Genomic DNA, 21,937 nt, shown 5'->3' with positions numbered 1-21,937 from the left:
AAAGGAAGGCCCATAGTGTATAAGTTAGCTATAGTATTAGAGTTGAGCTGATGGCGCAAGGAATGATCATCAGTTCAAAATTTACATGAAATCAGTATTTAAGCTCTACACAAGAGGCAGTTCAGTATTTAGAAATATTCTAAGGAAGGTCTCATTCTCATCAGTGCCGATGCTGAAGGAAGCATTCATAATTCTCTCGCGCGCATTTGACTCTGTCAGCTGTGCTTCTGTGTTAACCTATTCACCCCTGTGTGGTGGGTATTAACAGCCAAGAAAATACTTCACCTAGTGCAACCAGCAGTCCTCGGGCATTGCGCTAGGGCACACGCAAAGCAGATCAGAGCATTTCAGTGAGTACACAAGGACGGGGCATTCATATAAAAAAAAAAATTGTAATTAGCTGTTATCTCATAGGGAGAAAGCTGCTATATAGGAAAAAGAGAAGAACGAAAAATCACTTTAAAGTAGCACTTCTCTAAATTTTTATAGTCAAAAACACACATCGTCAAATTTGGATAAGTCGTCTTTTTTTCAGCTTTGGAGGAAGAAGCGTTAACTCTCACTCATTTTCTGACATACTTTAGGATTCATTGTGAATGTGGGAAAGGAAATTATTTGACCTCTTGAAGAGAAGGAAAAGGTAACTGTGAAGGTTATGTCTGGAGAGAGATCACTCCTCTGTATTCAATATCAATGTTACGGGGCCTTCGTCCAATTTGTCAGGGCCAAACCTGACAACTACCAGCGCCGTTCATTGTGAAACGACACAAGGAAAAAGTATGCTTTGTACAATCTTATGGAACCTTCTTTTTTTCTGCAGCAAAAGGCAGAAAAAGTTCAGCTAAAAATACAAGATCATTTGCAAATGGATTAAGAAAGAAGGAAATTTTTATCAATTTTTATCAATGAACTTACTTAGAAATAAAAACTTGTTAAAAGCATCATTTTAAGGACACCTCAATGGCTAACTGTTATCACACTGCAACCAGAAGTTTCTGAAAGCTGCCTATTGAACACTTCCATTGACAAGTTATTGTTTAAATAAAATACCATGTCCACCCTGCACAATGTTTGTACTGGAGAGGACAGTACACTGAAAACTGATACTATTCTCAGTCCATAATAATTTTAAAATTACATGGGTGTTAAATCAGTCAATTGTTAGAGTTCAGTGTGGAAAAACTTTTGAATAATTAAAACCAAAAAGGTCTTTTTTTTCTAGCTTATACCAATGATATACTTATTAGTGAGTGTGTAGTACTAGCTTTGATGAGAATTTATGCCATTTAGAACTACTGGTGTAACTACACTGGAGCTAACATAAGTGAGCAAACACACTGTTGGGCAGGACTGCATTGTCTGGATACAGAAATTTAGGGCAAATCCCAGATATTTTCACAGAGAATGCTGTATGCTTTTTTTTTTAAAAAAAAATTTACAGGACACTGCTCTGTGCATTGGGAATGTCAGTGGATTTCTGAAAGCGGTACAATGTTTGTGGTACTGCTAATTACCATTGCTGACACTCTCCAAGATGCACGTCACAAGGAGACAACAAGGAAACTGTCTCACCAAATGCAGCTTCGCATTAAATGCCTTCTTTTAATGGAAGCTGAAAAACACCACACACTGTTCAAAATGATGATTCAAAAAAGAAACCAAACAGTTAAGGTCTGTCTGATTAATTGCTCTACTTAGCTAATTTGATAAGCTCTCAGTCAGTTTTCCATGCCTCCTTCATTGGCTTGAACTACTTTGTAAATTAATCTAATTATGAACACCTGCAATTAAAAGCCCCATCTCTGCAGAAGTTATACAACTCTTATTTATACATAGCATTTTTTAAAAGGTCAATGAAAAAAACCATCTTGCCACAAGAAGCATTTCTGGGATACAAGGAAGGCATACAATAAGGGTCATATTCAGTAAATATAGGAACCACTCCCTGCCCTCTCCAGTGTTTCATTCCTGCTCTATTCAGTAATATAAACTGCATTCTTCAAGGGAATTCTAATAAAAATTACATTACAGCAGACAAAAGATGACAAACGATTCAAAGTAATTGCAATCCCCAAACCACATTAATCAGATAAGCCATACATCAGAAGGTGAATAATAATGCCAGGTTCAATTTAGAGAGCCATGGGTATCTGAAAATAAACTGGGGACTTTACAAAGAAAGCTCAGTATTTTTATACTGTATTAGAAGCATGTAAACTGATAAAACTATTTTGGGGGAAAAAAAAAGTTCAGCATCATCTATAGTGGACATATTTTAGATAATAAAAGATTAACTGTGTATTTACAACTCTAGATGTATGACTCACCCTTGATTCACAACCGATAAGCAATCCATTTATATTTGCACCAGTTCTTCATACAGGGCAGAATTCTTTGCAAATATAGTACAAATACAAAAGTTGCACTGCAGTAATTTTGAAAGTATGAACTGTAAACTGATCTTCTTTTTCAAAACTAGTTGTACTGATAGCTTTAACTGATCTCTCTGATTGTTATTTCATCTTATTTTTTTCTTGTGAATATACATTAGAAACAAAAGGAAACACCAAACAATTTTACCCGACTATGCAGAGTTTTGGACACTAGGTTTGTAATTCCTTTTCACAAAGTATTTTGTGTGCAGAATTTTCAATACTCTGTTTTAATCATCATTTTCTCCCTCTCAAAACCATTAAAGAAAGATTGGACAGCATAAAATGATTTTTTCCACCAAAATCAGAAAAGCTACAGTTCAGTTTATCCGGGGTTTTATGCTAGCCTTGATAAAATGTGTTTTAAAAAATTAGACTGACAATAATACTGTCAGACTTGCCTAACTAAAAACAATTGCATTAGTAAAATTTAACTATAAGCTCTTGAGATTACAATCGTTTCTTGTATTTGTTGTGAAAAATATTTTAGCTAAGCAATGCGAAGCTTGGGGCCTTATGCAGTAATTGTGTAAAGAAAAATTATGAACCCCTGCTTTAGAGAGCATCTACAAAGCTTGCAGTGGATTACTGCTAGATGGACTCTAAAATGAAAGACAGGCTTATCACATCTCAGAGCACAAAATATTGGTCCAATATTTTAAAACTGAGAATATAAGAAAGTGAAATTAATAGAGCCATTAACTGTCTTTCTGGGGCTCCTAGATTAATTAAATTGGCAGAGTCAGTGCTAAGATCCTCACAGCCTTTCTAAACCTCCAGTAAGCACCAGCAAAATAGTAGAACTGCTCCAAATATCACTATGTTGTACAGGAGTCTACAGAAAAAACTCATGCATTACATGGAAAAGTTACTAGAATGAGGGAAAAGTGTACAAAACAAACCAAAACCCGGAAATATAGAAACTTTGGCATTAAAAGACCTGACAGATGTTAAGCTTTTGTTCTTGGATTAACTCTTATTCCAGAGTGATGAGTAATTAAATGTAATATGCAATTGAGCAAGGGCTCGTCCTTGGTCATGATCTGCAAAGATGCACATAAACCATTGGCTGTTCAAGACCCTGCAAGCCAAACTATTCCCACAGTAAGTGTGCTTATCGAGAAGCCAATGAATACGCTAGGATTAAACATTTTTGTTTAATAAATAAGCACATTTATGAATGTGACTGGACTCTCAGAAATACCAAGCAGCACCTTAACTGAACGTGTCTATTGATTACCTTGACAGCTTAATAAGGCAGATTTTCAATGACTGACAGAACTTGAGCGAGCCAGGGAAGAAGATTAAAAGACTGTGTCCCTTAAAAGCCTTGGCCACTCTGACATCTCTAATCCCATCAGCTAGGGAAAGCTGGTTATTAACTTCTGGTCTCAGAGGTAGAGGTCACTGAGTAGCACAGACATCCTGTGGCAGGTAAGGGAGAACTTATGAGGTAGGAGAAAGGAAAGGAAAAAAAAAAGGGGGGTGGGCGGGTGGAACCACACGAGGATTCAAGCTACTTCCAGTAAAAAGCAAGAGGAAGAATAATTAATTTAAAAATATGTATCAGTAAACCCAGAAATACAGAAGGTGTTTTCTACTTAACAGCTCAAAAAAGAACAGAACATAGTTGGAAACCATTTGATAAATGTGAGGCTTAATTCCAAAAGCTGGTTTATTTTCATGTCATATCCATAATAAAAGTGGTAATTTGCTAATGTTTGGAGGAGAAGGGGAACAGAAGAAATATGTGCTGCTTTGGAGGAGCACAGGGGCTTATTTTCCCTATGCAAAATAAGTTTAGGAAATATTTTTAACCAAGTTATTTTAAGAAGTGCCAAAGAGTTGGCAGCCATGGAGAATTACTTAGCATAGATAAAGAGCCTGAAGACATGGAGCCTGGACAAAATGGGGTTCACTGGACCTTTTGTGTTACTGTTTGAGTCTTGTCATTTGGGGACCAGTCATGAATTAGGATGCCACTGCATTACTTAAACTACAAAAATGTCCCTGTCCTGTGCTGTCTGCAACTTTCAACATCACCATTTAAACTTTAAGGCCATTACCAGATTCTTCACAGGTTTTTAAAAGTAATTTTGCACTGAACGTTGTACAAAACTGGAAATTTGTCACTAATTCAGTACAAAAGTTAAAGACTAAACTCATGTCAGTGTGTTTATGATCATTTCAAATGACTGACTGACAAAATAATGTAATACCCCTGGAATGATAATGTGTGTAACTTAACAAGATGAAATAAGGCTTACCATAAACATAGCGCACAGCGTGATGCAATCTTTGTGCCACAGCATGCAAGCCCTAATAAAAATCAAAAAAAATTATTTCAATTTTGGATATATAAATTATGACTAGATACAATGAATGTAAAATCAGAGAAAAAACCAGTCCAACTATTTAAAATCATCTGGTTTCATTTAGATCCAAATGGGTTTATTGCACAATTTATAAAATTAGCCTCATCTCTTCTGTATTACTCCCTAATTGCAAACTTAAAAGTGAGTCTTTAAAAAAAAAAACCAAAACCTAATACACCTTACAACATAACTGAAGCGTTAAAAATTGTCTAATACCCAAAAAATCAAAATAATAATACATGTAAAAGTTATTAGACTTGTTGCCATTTATAATTATTCTGTAGTAGCATTGAGATCTGTAAGTCTTAAAAAGAACTGGTAACCTCAATTTTTCTTAGAATCAAATATTTTGAAGGGAAAAAGTTGTAATAAATAAATATACACATGAATCAGGGTATATGCAAGTTTTACGCAGTTACTTTGGGAGAAGACGAAAACAAACATCTCTCCCAAGAATCAAGACAAACATCTAGATATCTCTCTGGTTCGCAAATCTAACTACAGGATTACTAAATTTTCAACAAAGAATCTATTTAAAAATAGATTCTGGAGATGATTTTAAGTAAGCAGAGACATAATACTGTGTGTATCGTATCTGTCAAGACACAACTCGATAAGCATACAGTCTTGTTAAACATACCATCTTACCACTAGTCAGATAATTGTTTCACTAAGCTGTGAGATTTATGCAGTTACATAGCAATGACAGCCCTCTAAGAGTTTCAGATTGGATACACTCAATATCAACTTCTCTTTCAACTTTTCAAAGCACTATCGGAATGTAACAAAATGATACGCAAACTGAATGTACGTTATGCTATTAACAGCCAAAAAGCAATTCTTTGAATCTGTGAGTTCGCACACCTGTTCAGGTCAGAAATTAAAAGGACGATACAACTTATTTGAGAGGCAAGGCTAAGTTATGTAGGTGACACATCATAAATGAAATTGAAATCTGGCCAAAAAAAAGGCTAACCCACTTGACAGAAGTGCCATTACTACAAGTAATCAAAATATCTTTCTTTCATCCTATGCTAACAGAAGTACTTGCAGTAGTTCCAAGTCAAACACCTTGCTCCACCTACCCGGGCTACCAACATCACTTTTCCACATTTATTCCAGAGATTTCGCGTTATGGAAATATATGAAAATGGCTGAAAACTAGAGCTCTAGCATTTTGAATTGCATGCACAATACTGAAGCTAAGCAAAAGCCGTCCATCTTCTCCATAAGCTGGCAATGCAATCCGTGCATCGGATACCATTCCACACAATGTGCGGGTAACTCCAAGAATCAAACTAACTGCGAACAGGGAGTCATACTAGGGGAAATACCTAAACGCAACAGCTTTAAAGTACAGCAAGTCAAAGCAACTTTAACAGCAGAGATGATAATGATGCAAAGTAAATTAAATGAATAAGAAGGAGGACTCCCAGCGCAGGACTGGAAGCAGCAGAGATGCAGTCACAGTTACCTCTGTCTTGGCTACACCACAGTTCCCAGTGCGTACCATTTGAGGCTTAGGTTGCAAAAAGTGTCTTTCTGCTTAACAGTACAGGCGTGTCATTAAACCTCCTGCCTCCATTTGCCTCATCAGTGACGTACTTCCACTTCTATGAGACTGGGTTTGAGTATAAATTCAGAAGATAATGTAAAAGTGCTCCAATACAAGGGTGGTAAATTCAAATAAATGTCTAATCAGTATTCTCAATATTATTTCTCTGACTCTTTAAAGACTCAACATTTTCAGACTGGGAAAGATAAGAAAAAATCCTATAGTCCAGGATTATAGAACTGTAAGTCCCAGAGTAATCAATGCTAGTTTTAAAATGCATTGTTCTTTGTTCAGGGATTACTTAAGGCTCCATCAGATCAATACTTCTTTATTCCCAGAGTTTTGGAAAATTATAGTTGTTAAAGGTACTGCATATTGTTGTAAAATTCCCTGTAGAGGAGTTTGATCTGAGAAGGCCAGTCACTCATGAAAAAAATTAGATTTATACAAAATTTATAGTTAAATAAAAACCTTTGTGCTTCATTTGTTTCCCTAAATAGCTTAAACCCTTACTGGAGCGGAAATTCAGTATGCCTGCAATCATTCATTTGCTACAGTTGGCTGAAAAGATGAATAACCATACAGAAATTGATAATCAAATAATTTGTTAGAAAGAAAAGTAGTTTATAGATTTTTTAAGACTGTTTTTGATGAGAGAAAGGTTTCATCTTCCCAAATCAAACTGAAGACTGAACTACAAAGAAATTGATATGAGTTCCCATTTATTCAATATCCTAAAAATTTGGAAGAGTTCACAGAGGTGGCAACGGCAGACTCTTCATCAACAAACCAGTTTCATATGAGAAAGAAAATAGATTCTCTTTGGGGCACAAGGGCACAAGAGAAATTTGATTAAGAATTAAAGGATTCTTCTAAAAGGGGAGGAGAGGGAAAGAAAAGGTTCTTTCTTCCCCTCTTTCAATCAGCTCTGGGATGCTCACCTGTTGCCAAATGTCTTGAGAACTTTTTTTTTTTTTTTTTAATTTAAAAAACCCCAAACAAGCCACAGATACTTCTCTTTGTATTTTGGGCTGCTTAAGTGGCTTTACAGTGTAAGTCAGAGCAGTTACAATCTACTCCAGCCTGCTCCTAGAACTGTACCCCTACCGGGTGTTTCCACACAACCAGAATGAATCAGTCCTCTGGCAAATGATGCAAGAGCCGAACTACAATGGCTCCAAGTTTAATGAACTAATCTGAGGATGATTAAAGACTGGTTATAGATACTCAGAGATATATCAGTTGCAGACTTACTGATGCCAAGTGAAACCTATAAAATATTGCATGGTGCCTTCTTATAAGGCTCAGCACCTGTGCTATGCATGCTTCTTCACCCACTGTACCACACCCAGCCCTAACCTCATCTCAAGGCAGTATTTTCATCCCACTACACTGCTCGTATGGTTTTTTTGATTGGTGGGGTCTTGTTTGTTTGGTTTGGTTTTTAAACATTGACGAATGCTCAGGCACACAAAGAAGGCCTGCAACTATTTTATCATCTCTTAAACTCACTTGTAATGTTGCAGTTAAACACATTTTTTAGCTCAATCTTGGAGATTATTTTGTACTGCTAAAATTGTATCATTTATCCAGTATTCCACGGCAATTTAGGAATAGCACTCAATAGGTTTATTTTTAGTAAGGGTACCTCATTCACACATTTTGTAGTGCTGCATGGGGATCACTGATCTATATGCGTGACTGCAGTGATAAGATCTGGCAACATTCTTTAATAACTGTTTAAACTGTTCTAGTCGTGTGCTTCAAGCAACATACAATTATTCCAACACCTAAAGAGAGCTTTTCCACTTGCAGTATTTTCCACTACTCAATATGTGCACCCTTGCCATCTGATAGTTAAGATTTTCCATTATTTCGTTTATTTGATTTACTCCTTTACAGCCAATGGACAAAGTATGTACATGTAGTCCACAAAAGATAGCTTAAATGTAATTTGCAAAGGCTATAATGAGAGGTTCTTATTTTGATGCACAAATCTATGAGGATCAGGCTGAAAAATATGTTGTCCATCATTACATATTTATATAAATATAGAGAATGATTTCTGTAAAGACAAAACCGAACAAAATTAGAAAGATGACATCAGTATTTGGCATGATACTGAACAAAACCAAAATTTATACCGTAGCTTAGACAGATTAAAGTTGCTTTGTACTTTTCAATTTTTAACAAATTCCAGTAAGATACATTCACTGCAGCATCACTGAATTTCCTTCTACTTTATCTCTAAATGTCCTAGAATGCTACTGCTATACCGTACATCTCTTAAGAGAAACAAAATCAATCGAATTTGTTAAAACTATCACGGACATAGACTTTGAATCAAGCATAATGCTTTTGTTAATATAAAAGAAGGCAGAGCTTTGGGTGAAGCAGCGATAAATAAAAGTCAGCTGTATTAGGACTGCCTCTGGGAGGAAAGGCATCCTGCTGGCCGGTGCTTTCATCTTGTGCAGTGGAAGAGACCTCAAAACCCCACTCCATTTGGCTCTTGCATCCTAGGTCAAAGTTTACTAATGTTTGAACATTGAATGAATGAAACTCTAGACCAGGTAAAGCAACATGCCATTTTTCTAAAGTGGATATTCTAGCATATAATATATACAATATGAGGGCTGTGACATTAGCAAAAATTCCATAATGAACTATGCATCTGCAATTCAAGCTGGCAGAGAAATGAAATCACAACATTTGCAAGTCAGGGAAGACAACAGGAAAGACAAACTACACTGATATTGGAAAATACATTACCATGGAAAGAGGAGATATTATTTCTTTCTTTAATTAAATGGTTACTGTGAGGGGTTTTGTCTTCCACTACCACCCCCTTCCAATAGTGGTGTAGACCTCTATTACACCTTCAATTGTTTCCACCTTCCATAAATATAGTATTATTCCAAGTTTAGCTTACAATGTGAAATGCATCTTATCCTTCTTATAATTCCCCGGGATTTCAGTGTAAGTAATTATAGCATTACAAAACAAAACTGACAGCCTATGTGTTAGCTCAATATGTCAAAAAGACAGGCAGTAAAGCCTCTCAGTGGCTGTGGTACATCTACTGTCATCTCTCATCAGATGACGAACTAAAAAAGCAGCAAGTGATGGGTTTCCTTGTTCTATTATATGAGTCAATGGCGTTCTAAAGAGCTTTGTTCTGTCTCTCAGACAAGACCTAGCTAGAAATGTGAGCTGGAAACATTGCCCTATAGCAGTCTTACGTATTTTCAAACATGCAAACCTGGTGCTTCTTTCATCGAACTGACAGACATTAAAATCAAGATGAAATTCCAGGCACCTTGAGTCGCTCTTGAAGCCAGAAGAGTTGTAGGCACCAAACAGACAACACTGCTTCTATTCTTGGTCATGAAAGTTATAGATGCATTAATTAAAATAATCCCATCATTTTACTTGGAGATCTGAGATCACGGATGCCCTCACTGATGCTGTATTTCATTAGTGACCTAAGCTGTTACGAATGAGAAGACAGCAGAGCTGATCATAAAAGTGTTACTGTACAATGTCAAAACCACATCTGGAAGCGACTATGCCTCAGTGCTGCAGAAAAATCTTGGTTGAGACTTTACAATATACTGAGTACTTCTTTAGGGATGTTTTGTCAATGGAAATGTTACTCTGATGGAGGGAAGGGGAAAAAAAGGTTTGGGGTTGAGTTGTAGTTTTGGTTTGTTGGGTTTTTTGTGGTTTTTTGGTTTTTTTCTTTATTTCTTTACCTTGTCTTTATTTTAAAGATGCAGAGTTAGAATGATGAAAAAGGCATTCAACACCTAAGAAACAAATACTGACTTCAATCCACAATATTATGGAAGTATTTCATACAATGACTACTCTGTATGTTAATTTAAGGCAACAAATATGCATGGACAACTTTACCTGAATCATACAATAGATCCAGATGAATCTGATGTTAAAATTTCATTAGGTACAGTTGTGCATTTAGTTGTTGACCTATATTATACTTGGTATGGGTAGTGGTTTAAGACATTAATCCGTATTACCTATTTTATTCAAAGGCCACCTATTGTAGATTTAAAACAGGGAGAAAAAAAAAATCACATAAGGGTCTTTTAAGTGATATGCTTCTTTGTTTCTCTGAGGTATTCAGTTTTAAAATAAATAATGAAACAGGTATTTAAGATTTTAAGTGCTGGAATCAAAGCCATATATTTTCAAAAGATTCAAGGTGATGTCCAACCTTCAATTGCCTCAACATTATTCATATCCCAAGAGATTAAACTTCTATTCTTCTGAAATTGTTTTGGTTATAAAAACATTTAGTAGCTCAAAAGGCATAGTACTATCTTCACCACAGACATTAGGTGTATATTTTCTAAATATTCCATTTTATTACTAACAAACAGGGCTGGATTTGTAGCAGAACTCGAACAATTTCAAAGTAAATAAAACAACTATGACCCAGCGTATGTGCCAACTCCTTCAGTGTTTGTATTTATTAGCACTTCATAAATTGGAGTTATTACCAATTCCTTTAATAATTTGTCTGTCTGATTCTAGAAGATTATCTGGGCTAGAAGAATCCTCAGATAATAACAACTACATGATATTGTTTACAGCTCTATTCAACATAGACACTAGATTGTTTTCTCCCAGAGATCAGTTCAGTGATCGAATAACATTTCTAGACAGTTTAAGGCTGTACACCCTATAAAAACTAGTGCAAAAAGGAATGCGATTCACCTCTTATAAAGTCTCAAAAAACATAATTCGTGTTTGAAAAATAATTTTTTTAAATTAGAAAAAAAACATATTTTCCTATTTCTGAAAGCACAAGTCGAGGACTAACAAAATGCTGCTTTTCAGGCATTCCCAGCTAGAAATCACACATTTCGTAGGCATGTAAGGCTTCTTGGCTACTCACACTGCTGCCCGCGTGTCGAGCTGGCGTTCAGCCAGCAAACAGCCCAGTAGCCAGCTCCCGCATGGCTAACTGCACCCAAAAGGGAATCAGATGGAGGACCCGCGTGTTGCTAGCTACTGCCTTACCTCTGCTGTAAGGCGTCCTTCCACCATGACAGCATGGACACATTCACACCACATGTCTCATTATGCTGAATCAAACCTGCTACCAACTATGTGCCAAAGGGAGAAAAAAAAAAAGAACTTGTAAACATTTTGGGGGAAGAAATGACATGACCATAGGCTACGATGGCTACCAATAAGACAGATGTACTTGCAGCAGACAAAAAAAAAAAATCCACATGGAGTACAAGAAAATACGTTTGCTGTGCGCTGCGTTACATAACAGCAATGCCTCCCAGCCTTCTGCACGACAGCAGAAGCTGTCAACGGGGGATAAGCAAAACCACAAAGCAGGCAACCTGATTTGGCAAAACAATACAAGTTGCTCACTTATCTCAACAAATGACAGGTATAATGAACACAGCCCCTGTACCGGTATTTTCTTTTAGCAAGCATTTTGAAAAAATAAAACAAACAGTTGTGGGAAAGAGGAGTCCATCATTCTCCCTCAGTAGTCTTAAACTCATCAGTTAGGAAAGGTTCTATTATCCCAGCCCTGTGGATAAGCCACTCCTTTGTTTCATCTCATTTGTAATTTTTCAACATCTTTCCACAAAACAGAAGTATCATGCCAAAGTCCAAATACTCTTTCCACTGTAGCCATTATTAAATAGTATATATTCCTCCCGACTTACTTTTTGTACAACTTGCCGTTGGTACTTTTGAGCTTTACTTCCCTCACTGTATAATGAACAGTTCTCCTTAGAATGGCCCCTTTCTCTCCTTTCTACTTTCTTAATATATGTAAATGTACAAGAATTTTCAAAGCCATCTAACAAAACTGGATATTAATTTCTCATTAGAAAGCTCTGCAGCAGCTCTGGGAACCTCAGCCTCCCCTCTGTGATTTTGTTAAAAGAAAAAAATCCATGTAAGTGGTCAAGGAATCATTTAAATTTTTATTGTATGGATGTATTCCTTTAATTTATTCATGAAGAAATATTTTTAAAGACTCTGTTCAGTTACAGAGGATTTAACACAGTGTTATTACATAACTAGTTCAACAGCTTCCCCCATCATGTACTTTTCTCTCTGCATGTAAATTTTTTTGAAGTTATTTCTAAGGCAATAACTCGGTATCAAAAGTTTAATTTCAGAGTGTGACAGATGACAAATATCTTCTTCCTATTTAAGTGCTCCCCGCACAGTGCTATTCTAGTCTGTGCAAAATATAAATGACTGACCGAAGAAAAAGGAAAAAAAAAGAGAATTCTGAAGTATTTTCATAATAATCTAGTCAGAAGCATTTTTCAAGGTTTTCCATTAAAATTCAAATTTAAGAGAGAACTAATACAAGGGGGAAAGAAGTTACCCTCCCCAAATGATGCTGATTAAAGCACATTTCTTCAAGAGCTTCAAAGATTTGTTTAGCAACACATCACCCTCTTGTCCCCTCCCAAGCAAAAAAAAACGCATTTAGAATTTATGCTAGCTGCATTTATTGTAAATACATTTATGACACTGCAACAAAGGAATGCTGCCGGACTGCTCCGTGTATACAGAAAGGACTAATTTCTGCAACCTTCTTTTAGTATAAAGGACTGCAATAAATTTAACACAGCAGTTCAGTGTGTGTTTAAACCACAAAATTATCTCAAAAGCTCATAGTACTGCAAGCCTTCATGTAAGAAACATGAATCAACCTTAATATTAAACCCACCAAACTGTCTAGCAAGACTGTTAACCCTTTTAGTAATGCAAAGAAAATAGGTTTAATCTACTGCTGTGCTTGCTGTTACACCAGATGTTCGCAAGGACATCTGTGATTCTGACTGCATCATAGGATGGGCTATGCTATTAGTGAATTTTTATCACGCTACTACTTTTTCAAATATTAAAAGATAACAAGAATTTTGTTTTTTGTGCTTCCTTCTGCTTTTTTTTTACCTGAATATCACTGGGAAGATTCTCAGCTGATGTGCACGGGAAAATAACTTCATTTGAGAGAATCTCTTTCAACCACTAGAGAAAACTGTGCATACGCTTTAAGTCACCCCTCAAAAGAAAAAGGGCTATAATTCTGTTCTCATTTAGTTCTGCTGGCTAGTATAGCATGCATCCTGCTGTATAAAGGTCATATCCGTAGTCAAGGCCTACCAAGGGATAACCTGCAGCTTAGCTAAAGATCTTCTCACAGGAAAGAGATCTTCTCACGGAAATTACAGCAGTTTGCCAGGCAAACCGATCCTAACCGTAAGCATCTTACTTTGAATTTAGAGAACTAGAAGCACCCCCAGCATTTCACACACTGCTTTAACACACCTTCTTTTTATTTTACTCATATACATTGTTTGAGGGTAGGGTACAAGCGCCTGTCTGCTGGGCATAGCGCAGCACCCTGGGAAGATCTGAGCTCAAGTCCTAGTAAAAGCACAGACACGCTTCTGTAGTGCTGTTTCAGAGTAATTTATACGCGATAACAAAATCGTGTTATTGCTGGTTCTGGAGGTAGCTCAGCTACCTCTACTCAGCATCCCACTTGCACTGTAGACATAATGGGGGATTTTCACAGTAGGTTTATTCATCAAATTAAGATGCCTGCCTGGACCAAAAGTTTAGGATCGCTAAGGAGTGATTAAAAGAGTTCCTAGGAAGTAATCTGAGCATCCATTAGGTGCATCCAAACATTCCAGATTTGAGAATGGATTTACACCTCCCTGTTCACACAACTGTGGTCAAACTGTTTTTCTGGCAAAATTTTACCTGCAAATTAATTTATTTTTCTCTGTTAAGGTCTTCTGAAGCACCAGAAAAGTATGGTGACAACATTTCCAAGAAAGATTATTTATACAAAGATGCCTTCCAGTATTTTCTTAAACTAAGTTCAACGGAGTTGTCATAGTTGGTTTTCCCATCACTTATAGTAACCACACACATTACTATTCATTGCAAATTGTTATTAATTACACATGCTACAACTTGAACTATTGCAAGGTATCTTGCCACTGTAGTCCACTCTTACAGAAGTAAAAAAAAAAAGAAAAAAAAAGAAATATAGGCTACCAGAACCAACTACATTGCTGTCCAGAGGCATCATGAAACACTGAACATTAACGACTGCTGATATATTAGAACTCCTTCAGAAATGAAAGGATGGAGAAATGAAACACACAGATATATCCCAGTTTCATCACAGTGATCTGTAGATAATGCATTCTGCTGGCCAAAGGAGTATTATCATTCTGTTCCATGTTATAAATATAGTAACTGTCATACACAAATGCAGCTCCAATATAGCTTTCAATTGTGCATTGGCTGATTTTGACCCCTCTAGTTCAAGGAGAAAAAAGAATTTCCCCTCTTCGAAGGGAACAAGCATTGCTTCTGCAGCACATTCAGTAGATTATTAACAAGAATTCTGGTATGAAGTTTATAAGCAGATATATACTTATCAAGAAGGTAAACAAATATTACAGGTAAAGCCTATGAGGAAGAGAAAAAGGCTGTCAAACTGTCTGTCTTTAACAACAATCTCAATCAGAGTTCCTGGAGTTATTAGAAGTTAACCACCTCCCTTAACATTTGTTGTTTATTGTTGTTGTTTTCTCTATTTCTAAAGAAAGAGTTCCAGAGTTTTCTTGATACAGATCAGAAAAACAGTGCAGATAAAAGGAAATAAGCCTGATGAATCATCTCTATCCCCAACTAGAAGCATAATACTTAGATGTCATCATCTTTCCTTTTTCCTCTCCTTCCCTTCTTTTTTCCGCCTTGATGTCACCAAAAAAGAAATTTTGGTTAGGGCAGACTGAAAACTGCCTAATGAAGTTCCAAAGTAGCATAGGCAGAATTATTCTCAAATTATTTCTGGTCTAATTTAAAGTAACAATTCTTACAAGGAACAGGCTTATAATCCTGATAAGGTGGTATTTGCTGTTGTAGAAAGACACAAACATTTGCAGAAGATTAGGTATTTCTGAATACTTCCTCTGATCTTGCAACTCTTACAGTTTCTTTACAGCAGCAGTTTTCTCAACAACAACCACCACCAAGGTAGCTTTGGAGTATGTGAATAATGATGGGACTGTAATGACAATTTGCAAACATTTTTTACGCCCTCATACTAAGCCATTATGTATGGCAAGAAGCATCTGACACAGATTTCTCTGTAAATTAATCTGTTGGCTTTTTATATGCTTTGCCTGTTTATTAATGCCTATGACTCAAAAGCAGCAATCAATTAATTTTTCATTGATTAACTAAAATACAGAAATTATTTTCATGGCACATATAGAAGTGGTTCAAGATCAATTCTTTTGATTACAAAGCAGACAACAGGCCATTTTATCAATTAAAATGTAACGATGAGATGCCAGCGAAAATTTTTCTTGTGGTTGACAGTTAACTCTATTCCTAAACGATTCCTTTTACGGTCTGTGGCTGGACTTTTGAAAGAATACTTACATGAGCTGTTTGGAAGAATACTGTTTTGTTACCAGTATTTTAAGGAGCCTGGGACTCCTGCATTGGAGGAATATTGTTTTGCTACCAGTACTTTGACGTGCCTAGGACTATTCCCTGCAAGCTCTTCCTAAAAGAATTCACTGGACGACACCACCAAACACGCTTTTTAAAAGTGATTGTAATCTCTCTCGTATTAACGGCAAAAAAGCAGTCTTTCAGCGAAGCATGAGGGAAAAGCAGTAAGTATTTTAAAACATTTCTTAGCTCTTCAAGACTTCTCCTGCATAGCTTTCCCCCACACTATTGTCACAAAAAGGCAACGCTGACAGCTCTCAGGCTCCAGCAGGAAGCCACCCACACACAGATCCAGAAAAATTCTGCCTTGATAAACTGGCTTCTCCTGGCCAGGCCGCGACGTGACGTCGCACCTCTTCCTACGGCAACGCAGCGCCGGCAGGATCTCCCTCTGGGGACCCGTCAGCTGCCACGGAAAGCACTTTGCAACCAACAGCGTTGGTTGCAAGTTGCTTCCAGCCCACTTATCTATAGGATCCAGGAGCAGAGCAGGCTACAGCGCCTTTTACGAAGTCTCCCATTCCATCTCCTGTCTACCTTGACCTCAAAACACATTACGGTCTCAGGAGGCGCGTTCCCCACGTGTTCCGAGAGGCCAAAACTAGGCCGACTGTCCTGCTTCCCCTCAGCGGTAGGAGTTTTATGGGCAGGATCAAGGAGCACGTGCAAATAGAAAATGCAGTCTGCTAGAAGTTACTATATTGCAAAAGGATAGCCAAACAGAGGCAAAAATCGAGTTTACTCCCCAGGGTAGTAGCATAAAGGATGATCACGCTAGCTTAGTTTTCCAGTAACTACCTACCTGAAGATACCCATTAGTCACCAGTATTTTCACAACTATTAGAACACATTTCAGCTGAAATTTTCTGTGACAAGGCGTTTTGCTAACCTCTGTAAATTTTCTAGGTTTAAAAAAAAAGATCCCTTATTATGGATTAGAGATCTTTGTTTTTACTGACTGTGTTTCTGTGCAGGGGAAACAAAACTAGTTTAGAGTACATAGAATAAATTGGTTGTTCAACATCATTTCTAAGCATGTGAACAAATACTTGAGGAAATCCAGACATAAAATAAGGCTGTTTTAAAGGTTATAACACTGTTATAACCTATAAAAGGTTATAACCTTTTAAAAGTTATTTATCCTCTTTTTCTGATAAAGTGTGCCTTTTGACAAGAAAAAATGGAAGAGGGATCCAAGGGAATAAAACCACTGCCATCAACTAAAGGAAATGTAACGTGATTTCAGTTGTACCAGAGATTAGACATATTAAATGCAAATGCATGCAAAAATACTACTCAAAGTCTTTTGGAGGTTTTAAATAACTTTTTTGTAAAATGTGTCATTCACAGCATAAATGCAGATGTATTAAATTGTGTGAGGTGTGATGTAATTAATTGTAAGTGATGTATTAAATTTTTGTGAGATTTTTGACCCTCCCTTGAGATCATCAACACCTAGATCCTCACTGGCTTCAGCATGCACAAATGTGGCCAAGCCAAGCACATGAGAATCTTACAAAGTCCTGCACAGAATGCTCAGAAACATTTACCACATCAGGGATGATTATATGATGAAAATGCATCAGGATTATGTAAATTCCAGTTGATGCCAAATATTTAACTTTACACAAAGAGCACCCACATGCCAAACTAATGAAGCTGGAAAGCAATTTAAATCATGATTACTATTCCTTTCAACAAGGAGAAGTGGGCCAACAAATAAAAGTTGGCAAAACATTAGCACTACTTTTCAGTAACTGTTTGCAAAGGTAGAAATGCATCAGGCTTTCAGCAAGTAAAAAAAAAACTGTAACCAGCAGTTGTCCACAAAACAGACTGGAACCAATACAAACACTGCAAATGTTGGTATTACTAGGTATTGCCTATTACTTACAGGTACTGGCATCATTATTATTCCAGGCTTCCCCATATGGATCCCTCCAGATAACAATTCAAAGCCTTTACCCATTGCTGTCACCATTTCTTCAATTAATGAGCCATGAAAAAAGCTCTACTCAGAGGTACTGCTAGCACACACAATGTGCAACACAAGCAACATAAACAATGTTTTGTTTTGCAATCTGGCTTTATTTACTGCTTGAACTGAAGACGACTCTTCAGACATTTACAACAGTACCACAAAAGCCATTTCTCCAGCTTCTAATAGGGTTACAAAAAAAATCTGAATAGCTGCTTTTTCAAGCAGCAAATAGCTCTAACACCACTAGAAACTACGACTGAAAAGCAAGGCAAAACCTTTCTTTACTTCCACCAAAAGTTACTTTTCTGTAACTCCATTATAATTTACGTATGGTCACTAGGAAACATCTATTCACGAAACTTAGCTATGACCAGTTTCGCAGAAGAAAACCTGCCCAAGAGCAGCACGCTGCTGGTGAACATTGCTTCCACAGACAGGCTGAACAAAGACAACATTCAAGAACCATGATTTGCCCTCAGCCAGAAGAGGAGGGTCGGGGGGATCAAGGTTCAGCTGTGAGGCCATGTGCCATGTGCTTTGCCATAGGCCTTCAGCAGCTGGGCTGCAGGCACCACAGAAACGGCTTTTGCCTGTTTTGGTTTTTATGTTCCCCACTTCTCTCCCATTGCTGTCCTTTTTTCTTCTTAGGAACAGAATAGACTTCGACTTCAACAGTTGAGCTTCGGCAAAAGTTTGTCTTAAAAAATAAAAAGCATTTTCAAACAAAAAGGAAAGAATAAGTTAAAATAAACAGCTTGATTTATCTGTGTTTGGTTTTGAGGTATAACTTTTTTTAAAAAAAAAACAAAACAGAAAAGCACAAAACTGCTCAAGTTGTTTAAAAGAAAACCATAAGTACAAATTGCCATGGCAAAAAGCAAAAAAATTTGTAGTATTTTCAATCTTAGCAGACTTTTATAATTACATTTTCCCTCAACAATAAAAGATTACCTCCAAACAGCATGCCCTATATTGTGTTAAGTGCCAAAGACTCAAATAAATACATTCCCCCAAATATTTCTCATATGAATAGCACATTATATTTACTATTTGATACATCTATAGTGCTACCAGTGGCACACTAAATATATACTTATGAAAAAGGCTGGATTTACTTCCAGCAAATAAAAAGCCGTAAAGCTTTCCATCCAAGCTAAGCATGGTCCATTCAACCATCATACTCAAAACATTTAAGACAGTTCGATTACTTTCCTACTGAGGACAGATGGCTCTTGTATCTAGATAAATCTCCAACATGAGTTTATGGAGTCAAACGGTTAACAAGGACCCAGGTATTCTGACATAGAAAGGCATACTTCTTCAATAGTCTTATTTCCACAGGCCAAAAGAGCATACAAAATTTCCCACCAGAGTCATACGTAACAAAATATTCCACATTTCAAAGCAAAGATGCATTAATTTTACTTAAAATTTCTGTACTCCCATTTTATGTACTTATATCTAAATAGTGGACATTTTCTCTTATTACACTCTCTACTCTCACTTACTACTCTCACTACTTGAGATTCACTGTCCACTTCAGGCAGCACAAAAAGGCCAATTTTTGGAGAGGCAGGGGAGAAGAAGGTTATTTTGGTTTTTTAAGTAAGTTCATTTTCAGCTGTCTCAGATTGACCATCCCAAATCAGTAACCAGCTTTACAGTAGCCTTGGCCTTCATCTTTTGATTCACTTGCCTTTATTAAACTAACAAAATAAAAAGCTTTCAGGGATTTTTAAAGTGACCCATACCCACTGACGCCAAATGGAAAATACATATTTTATTGCTATATCCTATAATCAGGGTCCTGTTGCAAAGGAACAGTCTGTATGAAACAGATATTTTCCCTTACAACTGAAAAAAAGATTCCTTCCTTTTTCTTTTTTTTTTTAAGTGGAAATTGCTCCATTACACTCCATGTATCTAATTTGTGCAACGTAATAATAAAGGTCTCCTCCTCAGCTTTTCTGTAGCATCTGAAGGTGCATTTTATCTTTCATTACTATACGTTGCATTTTTAAATCAATGTAAACAAATAAGATAACAAAACCAAACAAAACAGGTTTTTACCCCCAGCTTAACATATGAGATATGACAGGTGAACAGAATGTGAAAGTCTTTCAGTCGAATAGCAATACATCACATCTGTGTGAAGCATCTTCCTCAACACCTGGTATTTATGACAGGAACTGTTCCACTAACAGAGGGTATAGAAATGAATAGTCTGACTTTCCTAGACATACAGGTTTGGGATAAGGAACTAACAGAAATACCAGCATTTATCATGTTAAGGCATCAAAACTTTAACACTGCATGTGAAGACAAAGCAGGTGATTCGCAGAGCAGCAAACTGTTCTCAGAGTCAATAATTCATTATTCTGTAGGACACAGGTCCATACCCTTCAGTTTTATGAACTGTTTCACTCAAGTTATTGTTCCTGCCACACCTTTACTTCACAGAAAAGAGGTTTAAATCAAAAGCACAGAACAAAGAAGAGATGATGTGCCAGTGGGGAGGTCCAGATGAGATGCCAAGTTCTCCTGTGTGCCTCGCAACCCCTGTGAGCCAGATACTCAGAAGTGCTCAGCACCACAATGAAGCAAACAAATTTACAAGTCCCATTGCCAATAACAGGAGTTGCCAGATAATCAGCACATTGACAAATCTTGCCACTAAATGCAAGAACTGTGGAAGAGAAGTTTATTAGGTAGTGGAGGAGAAGGCTAAGGGAAGAAGAGACCACTGGAAATCTGAGCCATGTCTGAGGGTAGAATTCCTATTGGAATACTAAGATTTATACATATCACTGGACAGACAGCTTTCCAAAAAAAAAAAAAAAGGCAAAACAAACCAGCAATAAAACCACTCTGTTGCTTCCCTAATGCTTAGCTACTCCCTGCTCTCACACACAAACACATGCAAAGCCTATGTCGTTTGCACACACCCAAAAGAAAAATTAGTAGGGCAAGCTTATGGGAAAAGTAGCTGAACAGTGAACGGGAAATGGCAAAATGTCTTAAATAATCCAAACTGAATAGTGTTAAAATCTTCTTTCAGCTTTACAAACATTTGCGTGTTTTTGTTTGTTTCAATGGCAGCTTGCAAATCTCACTGAAGCGTAGTAAGAATTCCAGTGTTTCATGAACATAAACTATTAAAAAAGCTGCCAGTTATTACTACAATGAAACAAGAAATGGCAACTCTAATATATCCCATCTGTCTTAAATGGTAATAAGCCCATGCAAAACTCATTGCAGGGTCAGAACCCAATTATTTGCCTTTGGATCATTCAGTGCAAACAAAGTTCATGTCAGCTCAGGTTCCAACAGCAGACACAAGCAAGAAGAACTGCAGCTCCCAGGATTTTGCTATGCCAATCAGGTATTTCTCAGGTTTTGAAACCTTTTCAGTGTTCACTTTAAATCGACTTCGCACAATCAGAATTTGAATTGGAATTTATTTGTACATAGCAACGCTTGTTTTCCAGAGTGCTGCTAACCTATTTGGCGAGCTGCTCCCAAGATACACGCGTTTGACTCACTCTGCAGTGTGAGATTTGTGGCAGTCGGGGCCTGTTAGACCTCAAAAATCAAAGCACATAGTTTTGGTAGAGCAGTTTATCTTCTGTCTTTATAAAGCTTTTTTAAATGTAAACATACATTTAATCATTAGCCCCTAATGCAACTTGGAAAGCTGGGCTCCTTCAAAACACACCAGCCTATCTGCACCAAAGAAACAATCCACACATCAGACTGCCTCCAGTATCATCATCCCTTTTGCTGGTGGTAGAAGCTCAGTGTGAAAGTAGTAAAACATTTTTTTATTACTTTTGTCAGAAAAGAAAACACTGATTATGGATATGAACATTGCTACTATCTGCTGGGGTTTGCCATAGTCACAAGATACAATTTTCAAAATTTGCATGCCTTCAAAATAGTCAAAACACCAAAATACTGAAAAGAAAAGCACATCCCTAGACAAAACCTCACTAAGAAATAAATAAATGTGTAAAATAACAAGAAAGAAGGTTAA

General features: G+C 36.9%; 1 protein-coding gene across 1 annotated transcript in view; it reads right to left on the bottom strand.

The window, feature by feature from the left end:
* Positions 1–21,937, bottom strand: part of ATP2B2 (ATPase plasma membrane Ca2+ transporting 2) — a 436,864-nt gene that overhangs the window by 320,823 nt on the left and 94,104 nt on the right. The window contains exon 3 of the mRNA XM_075159342.1: positions 4,700–4,751. The gene's annotated coding sequence lies outside the window, so the exon portion shown is untranslated. The remainder of the gene's footprint in view (positions 1–4,699; positions 4,752–21,937) is intronic.

The sequence above is a fragment of the Calonectris borealis genome, chromosome 10 (assembly GCF_964195595.1).
Source record: "Calonectris borealis chromosome 10, bCalBor7.hap1.2, whole genome shotgun sequence".
Lineage (NCBI taxonomy): Eukaryota > Metazoa > Chordata > Aves > Procellariiformes > Procellariidae > Calonectris > Calonectris borealis.
Note: the sequence above shows the minus strand (reverse complement) of the source record. Positions and strands in the feature narration are given on the sequence as shown.